A 9,012-nucleotide genomic window follows, 5' to 3' on the forward strand; every position below is an offset into this window, starting at 1 on the left:
GGGCTGCTCCGTGCAAATCCACTGCAACAGAGCAGGTAAGTATAACATGTCTGTTATTTTTATAAGAAAAAAAGCAAGACTACAATCACTTTAAGGACTGGTAAGCTGCAATATTTTTTTCTCTTTTTTTGGGTTTAGATTCGATCGAAGGTTTGCTCAGGTCACCAGTTTAGCAGCCTGCAGACCTTGGGCCCATTGGATTCTAGAGTGCTGCCTCTGGTTAAATTTACACTAGGAGCCAAGAAATTCAGAGATGAAACACCTCTCAGGTCTAGGGTTCAGTGCTCTGCTGACATATCTCACTACGTGCATTAAAAGGATGAATGTAGAAGTCCCACAAAAAAATGCCCCGCTCAAAGCTCTGTAAACTGCTCCTCTGGTCCTACCATTGCACCAAGTACTGGCTCCCACAGCTCGCCTTGCTTAGCATATAAAGCAAAAAGTGAAGGCAAAGCTGTCCACTGTTAAAATCACACCAGAATACTTTATTCAATGTAACTGGCAACCAAAACACAGTCCCCACCTTAGGCCATGCTCCTCTGATGCATTTTACCCCTGCTTGGGTTGAGTCATAGAGGTCTGAGAGTATGAGAGTGCCACAAAATTTCAAAGAGTCTATTAAGATTTTTTTTTCATGACAAAAAGTAAAAAAGCCAATGCATTTGAGGGGCTCAAAACTCCCCCAAGAAACAAGACATAAAAGAATATAAATAAGAATCTAAAATTACAAACATACAAGCTAGTGTATAAAAACCCTATGTAAAATATTATTTAAATAAAATATATATTATAGGCCACTATTATACTGTAAAAACTTTTTTTTTTTTTAAACCACATGTCAGTAACAACCCATGCAATCCATACATACAAAGAAACCAAAAAAATAAGTTCAGAATGGAAATGGAATGACACAGGGAAAAATTGTTGAACACGCTAACTGAAATGTATATAATACTTGGTACAAAATCCTTTGTTGGTAATGACAGCTTCAAGATGCCTCCTGTATGGAGAAACTAGTTGCATACATTGCTCAGGTGTGATTTTGGCCCATTCTTTCACACAGTCCTCAAATCTTGTAGGTTCTGTGGGCTTCTTCTATGAACGCTGATCTTTAGTTCTTTCCATAGATTTTCTATTGGAATCAAGTCAGGTGATTGGTTGGGACATTCTAGTAGCTTTATTTTCTTTCTTTGAAACAAATTGGCAAGTGCTGTATGATAAAAAAAACAGCCCCACACCATGATGTTCCCACCTTCAAACTTCACTGATGGTATGGGGGTGTTTTCTGGGGTGATGTGCAGTGCCATTTGACCTCCAAACATGGTGTGTATTATGGCATCCAAAGAGGTACATTTTGGTCTCATGTGACCAGACTATATTCTCCCAGTATTTCTTTACAACATTTTTATTAAATTTTCATAAAACAAGATTACATGTTAAGTGCATCATCAAATAAGGTGATCAGGTATAAGTAAAAGACATTAACGTATATGCAACAAACAACTTTCATATTGAGAATGGTAGCATTGGTAAGACATCCACCTAACCCAGTGTGCCTCATACAGTCTGAAATAACAGGAGATTGAATAACCTAGCATTCTCAGGCTGTCCAGTCAAGAACTGAGAAAAGTTTACACTGGATTATCGGCTGAATGGGTAGGGAGAAACACACTTGGATGTGAACGAGGGCCGGGGGCCAATCCCGCCATCCCAGCGGGAACTCACTGTGGATGGAACGGCTCCTGTCGTCTGCACAGGTTAAGATAGGGAGCAGGCCGAACAGACCGATGAGACTAATCCCAGCTTTTGTGACGACTGAGATATGCCAGCCAGGTGGACCGCTAACTGGAATTCTTCATCGCGTCTCCTTAATGCAGACCAATAGTGTCTCCTGCTTCCCAAACAGCTAGAGGAAAGTCTGACACAGTGAAGGCGCTAGCCTGAGTTCTGAGTGTACAATCTATTAGAAGCAAGAAGATTGTGGGACACCGATACGCCCCTCCTTTTCAGTTATGAGTCAAGTGGGATCATGGTGACAGAATGCCCTGGTCACCTAGACATCTCCGTTCTGAACTCTAATGCCCCGCACTAAGACATGGAAAACCGTAACTACAAGAGCAATCCGAAGATCACCAGCGAGGGTCAACCGAAATGGAGACAAGCCAGAAGGAGACAGCTAGTCTACGGGAGAAAAGGAAAAGTAGAGGAGTGAGTGAAGACAGGAAAGAAAATGGGGAGGAAGGATACCTAGAGTTATGATATAGGGGCTGTTCTGCCACCAGGGTGTAACAGTGCGTTAGTGAAAGTGACCTGGGGTTCCCAGATCAATTGAAACTTGTGGATTTTGTCTTGGAGAATGTTTACTATCTTCTCCTGGGCCATGATCCAGGAGACCTTACGTTTTACTGCAGAAAGTGGAACCAAAGGCCTCTTCCAATTTCTGGCTATGGTGAATTTGGCCCCTAGGAGCATGTAGAAGATCAGTGTTTGGGTGTTTTTGGGTATTTTCACTACCTTGTGGTTGAGGAGTGCTATTTCAGATCTGTGGGACCGAGACCTCTGTGACCTGTGTAGCATATGGAAGAATCTATTTCTGGGCAAGAATAATGAGCCTGAATGGTTGCAGCCCCTGAAGCACACAGGGGAAGCGTCCGGATATATTTTAGTAAGGATAGAGGGGACTCTGTACCAGCGTGTGAAAATTTTAACGTTGGCTTCCATCAAAGAGATGTTCCGTATGCCCTTGAATGAGCGGTGGAAGCAGTGGTACCATTTATCTAGGTACCACTCTTCCGCCAGATCCTATTCCCAGAGTCTTGTGTAGAGAGGTTTGTTCGTGGCCTTGGCAAATGAGGAATAGATGATGGATATACCCCCCCTCTGATCCTTGATGTTGGAGCACCATGTCTCATATTCAGTCAGTGAAGGGGATTCAGATTTGTTGGGCCATATGGATTGCAGATAGTAGAAAATTTTGGATAGTCTACAGTATACCTCTCCGAGTTTGGCATTTCTAGTTTGCTGATACAGTATCCAACTGAGAGGCGCCCCATTGAATTGAAAAAGTGTCCTATCCTAAATCAGGCTGGATTCACACCTATGCAATAATAATAAGGAGTTAGAAACCACGTGATAAGCATGTGCAATTTAAAAATCCAAAGGACTCCTCCTCTAATGAGACAATCAACAGTTTTTATAATTTGTACCCCAAAGAGTTAATATTTGACCCATGATATTCGACAATATGACTTGCAAAATAGGTTTTCTTATATATTTGAGAGATTATATCACATTCAAACACACAGACACCTAGCCCCCCCAACACACACACACACATAACTGCTAGCTGCAATAACCCCAGTATCCTCTTCTTCAGCGGGCGGTCCGCTTTCAGATAAAAGTGGTCTCTGCGGTGCATTTTCCGCAAGATCACTTTTGTTGGCGGCGGGAGAGGGCCCCCCCCGCTGCAGCGCTCCGGTGCCCTCCGCTGCTTACCGGAGCCGCTGGTAGCGATGGAGGCGATCGGATCCTTCTCCTGGCTTGACATGGAAACGAGGGTACGATGGCCCCCACCCATCTCTATATCATTGCAGGGCGGATATGATATCATTGCATAGCTCTTAAAGGCCCTTTTTTTTTCTCAAATGACAATTTTTTTTTGTTACTGCATTTTAGTGTAAATATGAGATCTGGGGTCTTTCTGGCCCCAGATCTCATATTTAAGAGGTCCTGTCATGCTTTTTTTCTATTACAGGGGAATGTTTACATTCCTTGCAATAGGAATAAAAGTGACACAATTTTGTTTTAAAGAACAGTGTAAAAATAAAAAATAAAAGGTAAAATAAATAAGAAGCGAACGCATACTTGAGTAGCGCCTGCATATGAAAACGGTGTTCAAAAAACGGTGATTGCCGCGATCGGTAGAGCGAGAGCAATAATTCTAGCCCTAGACCTCCTCTGTAACTCAAAACATGCAACTTGTAGAATTCTTTAAACGTCGCCTATGGAGATTTGTAAGGGTTAAAGTTTGTCGCCATTCCACGAGCGGGCGCAATTATGAAGTGTGACATGTTGGGTATCAGTTTACTTGGCATAACATTATCTTTTACAATATAAAAAAAATTGCGCTAACTTTACTGTTGTCATATTTTTAAATTCAAAAAAGTGTATTTTTCCCCAAAAAAGTCCGCTTGTAAGACTGCTGCGCTAATACGGTGTGACAGAAAGTATTGCAACGACTGCCTTTTTTTCCTCTAGAGTGTTAGAAAAAATATATATAATATGTATAATGGGGGTTCTAAGTAATTTTCTAGCAAAAAACTTTAAAACAAAATTTAACTTGTAAACAACAAATCTCAGAAAGAGGCTCGGTCCTTAAGTGGATAACATATTTAGTTTTGCAATAAATTAATTGCTTCATTGTAAGACAGCTGCCATAAGCATATGACTGAATCTAATATGACTCTCCCATTGAGATCTTGTGGACCAGCATCTAAACATCGCCATTGTGTTTAGCCATGTGTGATTCTGTTTCCTACTTAAGATATTGCCTAAATTTGGTACCTTTCTAGCCACACAACACACTTTCTGTGATAAGATATCTTTCATAACCTCATCTCACCTCATCTATGTAAGATCAGTAAATATTGTAGAAAAAGGAAAAGAGGGCGCACCAACCTTGTGCATTACCCAAGTGTTGTTTATTGGTAAAAAAAGAAAGGAAATATATTCACAAACAAGTAGGTCATAAAAACATTTCAAAGTCCACAATAGACACAAAGCGAGCAGGTCACCAGGACCGCGTCCAGCATGCCGGAGAACCTTCTAAATGGCTGACGCGTTTTGTGGGGAGATCCCCTCTTCCTCAGAATCCCTGAGGAATCCCTGGGTATCCCTAGAGCTCTGAGGAAGAGGGGATATCCCCTTGAAACACATCAACAATCTGGAAGGTTCTCCAACATGCTGGACACAGTCCCGAGGATCTGGTCACTTTGTGTCCATTGTGGACTTTGAAATGTTTTTATGATCTACTTGTTTGTGAGTATATTTCCTTTATTTTTATACCAATAAACACCACTTGGGTAAGGCCCCTTTCACACGATCGGACCGTTCAGGTCCGCCTGTCAGTTTTCACGGCGGACCTGAACGGGCGCTCCATGCTAGCCTATGGAGCGACGGATGTCAGTGTAGACATGTCCGCTGACATTCGACCAGGTCTGATCCGCTAAAAGTGGACGGATGGCCTTACGTCCAGGTCCGTCGCTGGCGGATCAGTTTGGGTGAGATCTGATGAAAATGGACATGCTGTCCGTTTTCATCCGATCCCTCCATAGGCGGCAGCGGCGCCTGACAAGCCCTCCCCACTCAGTGAGCAGAGAGGGACCTGTCATCCGCCGGCTCAGCGGAGATCAACGGACTCCGTGGAAGCGGAGTCTGCCTCGTGTGAAAGGGGCCTAATGCGCAGGGTTGGTGTGCTCTCTTTTAGTTTTTTCTGCAGTGTTTCCATTGGGTTTCCCCTGACCCTTGAAGGGCAGCAATATCTGTGCATTTACCGGGAGTTATAGAAATCCTAAGCGATAGCCACTGCTGTCACATCACTTTCAAGCACAGGAGATTTTGTTTGTTTTTTAAGATCAGTAAATTTCTGCATATAATCTGCCTCACCTTCTCGAATTTCACACAGCATTTGATAGAAAAAGTCATGGATTAAGCTCTATTGCATGACTGTGCATTCCTTTTTTTCAATTTACTTTTCCTTTTAAGGTGTCTCTGGCTCCCATGCAAGCCTTCTTCCCAGCAGGCCCTTTGTAGCCTCTCTCTAGGAACCCTTGTCCTATCTCTGCAGGTTCCCTATCAAAATTGTGCAAAGTGGAGCAATTGCATTTTACACTAATAAGCTTTTTTTCTCGGAGAATAGGTGCAGGAATCCCCCCCCCCCCCCCCCCGTCTGAGTCACCCCTTGTCTCTGCCCCTACCCACCTGTGATCACCGTCCCTTGATTCCACTCCCTACCCACCTACCAGTACTGCCCCTTTTAGAGAATACAGAACCAAGTATCATTTTGTGGTGCTAAATCATTTGTATGTAACATGTTAATGATAAAAAGAAAAGCAGTAAAATAGATCCCCTGCAGCCAGGAACAACAGAATTCCAGCAATAGATCCCCACACAACAATAGACTCCCCCAGCAACAATGGACTCCACCCCAACAGCAACAGATTGCCTGCAGCAACATTGAACCACCCACAACAAAATATCACACCCAGTAAGAAAATATCCACCCAAGCAACATTAGACGCCCCCCCAGCAGCACCAACAGATCTCCCAGCAGCCAGCATCAATAGATCCTCCAGCAGCCAGTAAAAATAGACCTCTCCCTCAACAGTAGATCCCTTCCAGCAACATAAGACCCCCCAGCAACAATAGATTCCCCATCAGCAACAATAGACCCTCACACAAAATCAGATCCCCACCAGTGACAATAGATCACCAGCAGCCAACATCAATAGACCCTCCAGCACACCCCACACCCCATGCTATTACATACATTCAGTGGTGGAGGTGCCGGAACTGTGTTCCCCCGCGTTCCCGCTGAAAAAAAGCCCTGCCTTTAGGTATTGCATTTTTTACATGTGTATGGGGACAATGTGCAAGAGTGAATTTTCAGAGGTTGGCCCCATCATCACCAACCAGGCTATAGAAAGTCAACAGCAGTGTGAGCTTAGCCTTACTGTAAACTTTAGATTGCAATCATTATCATTCAAATACACAAAAAATCACCAACGAAAGATCTTGCTGTACTATAAAGATAAAATCATAAATATAGTGAGAAAACATTTTATTAGATCACTGAAGAGATTCATATATCCAAAGACATTGCACTCCTCCCACTAACCCATGTATAGGTTGGTATGAGCCAAAACTTTGAGCGCACTGAATTGCATGTCTTGCATCATCTAGATAGTTCTGTTAAGTAGTGGCCTCCCTTGGTTTCCTCTGAGATCTTCAGACTGGTACTGGACAATAGTTGCAAATTAAACAAATCTGGTAGAAATACAGTAAATGGTAAATTGATGAAGATTTAAAGCCATAAAGTCATGCTTCTATATACATATTCATGTCAGTCCAACGTGAATATGTTGATTCATGTTTTTATATGTATTCACGTTTTGCAGATACAAATATGCATATTGATTTCACTGACATCAATTTTTGGGCATGTCATGTACTGTTTTTAAATCAGAGTAAGCAATTTAAGCCTTCCTTCATGTACAACTGTACATGAGGGAAGGCAAGGCTGGAGTTCAGCTTTAGAATATTGATAGTCCTGGTTTCCAATACTTTTTAAGCGATTTCCTTCGGTCTAGATTCATATTGCTACTCTTGATGAATCACATTTTACCTGTGTATCCCTAGGGCCATTTTCTAATTATTGCTTAGACATTCCTGTGCTCACTGTACTGTGACCGAACATGCAGAAACTTCTATGGACAACAAACCCAACAGCTGCCATGAGACCACATAGCATATTCAAATCTGTGTTACAGCAGCAAGACATAATTAAGGTTTATGTCAGATGAAATTGTACTGTTGCGAAATACAGTAGAACACAGTTCCCCAGCCTTCCCAAGCAAGAAAACTCACCAGGTCAGAAGCAAAGTACCACAGCCCACAGCCCTGGTGTACTATATAGACAACAGCCCCTCTCATATTAAATCATTTGCTGCTCTAGTCAAACCCTATAATAGTATTGTGTAAATGCCAACATTTGTCAAATGGAACTTTTCAGGCACTATATACCACATTAAGATTAACATACAGTATTTTATGTCAATATTTAATGTATTAATAAAACTTTTTTTATATATTTCTGTCTATTTCTGCAACTCCCTTCTCATTGGCTCACCTCTTCAATCCATCATGAATGCCGCTGCCAGACTCATCCACTTTACCAATCGTTCTGTGTCTGCCACTCCTCTCTGTCAATCCCTCCACTGGCTTCCGCTCGGCCAAAGAATTAAATTCAAAATTCTAACAACTACGTACAAAGCCATCCACAATTTCGCCCCAGCTACATCACTAGCTTAGTCTCTAAGTACTAACCTACTCGTTCTCTTCATTCCTCTCAAGACCTCCTGCTCTCTAGCTCCCTCGTCACCTCCTCCCATGCTCGCCTCCAGGACTTTTACAAAGCGTCTCCAATCCTATGGAATGCCCTACCCAAATCGCTCCGCTTATCTCCTACTCTATTAGCTTTTAGACGATCCCTGAAAACCCTTCTCTTCAGAGAAGTCTACCCTACCCACACCTAACAACTGTATTTTCATTTTTCCATCAGCTAACCCCCCACAGTTATTACCTTTTGTTTCCACTTGACCCTCCCCTCTAGATTGTAATCTCTAATGAGCAGGGCCCTCTGATCCCTCCTGTATTGATTTGTATTGTAAGTGTACTGTCTGCCCTCATGTTGTTAAGCGCTGCACAAACTGTTGGCGCTATATAAATCCTGTATAATAATAATAATACGTGGTATAGAGTGCCTGAAAAGTCCCATTTTACGCATGTTGGCATAAATGTATGGTATAATCAGGAATGTTGGCACTAAGATTCACCATATTTTATATAAATATAAAATGTACATTAAAAAAAACATTCAAATGACCTGCAAGAGGCTGAAATAGCAGATAAAAAACTGGTGTAAGGTTAAGTGAACATTGTTTCACTAAAACTGGAGCACTCAGAATATGGTGCAGTTGTGCATGGTAGCCATTTACCTTCTAACTTCAGCTTATTCAATTATGCTTTGACAATAATCTCTGGAAGTGGATTGGTTTCTAGAAGATAGTGCCCCTTCAATTGTAGGAATCGGTTGCCACCTACTAATCGAAATGATAGAAAATAAAAAACCTCTAGTGGGACTTTATCGTCAATCGAAGAAGTACACACAAGCTAATCAACTTTTTTTTTTAAAGATACAAAAATCCACATCTTTATTTGTACATATTAAAATGT

The sequence above is a fragment of the Aquarana catesbeiana genome, linkage group LG07 (assembly GCF_042186555.1).
Source record: "Aquarana catesbeiana isolate 2022-GZ linkage group LG07, ASM4218655v1, whole genome shotgun sequence".
Taxonomy (NCBI): domain Eukaryota; kingdom Metazoa; phylum Chordata; class Amphibia; order Anura; family Ranidae; genus Aquarana; species Aquarana catesbeiana.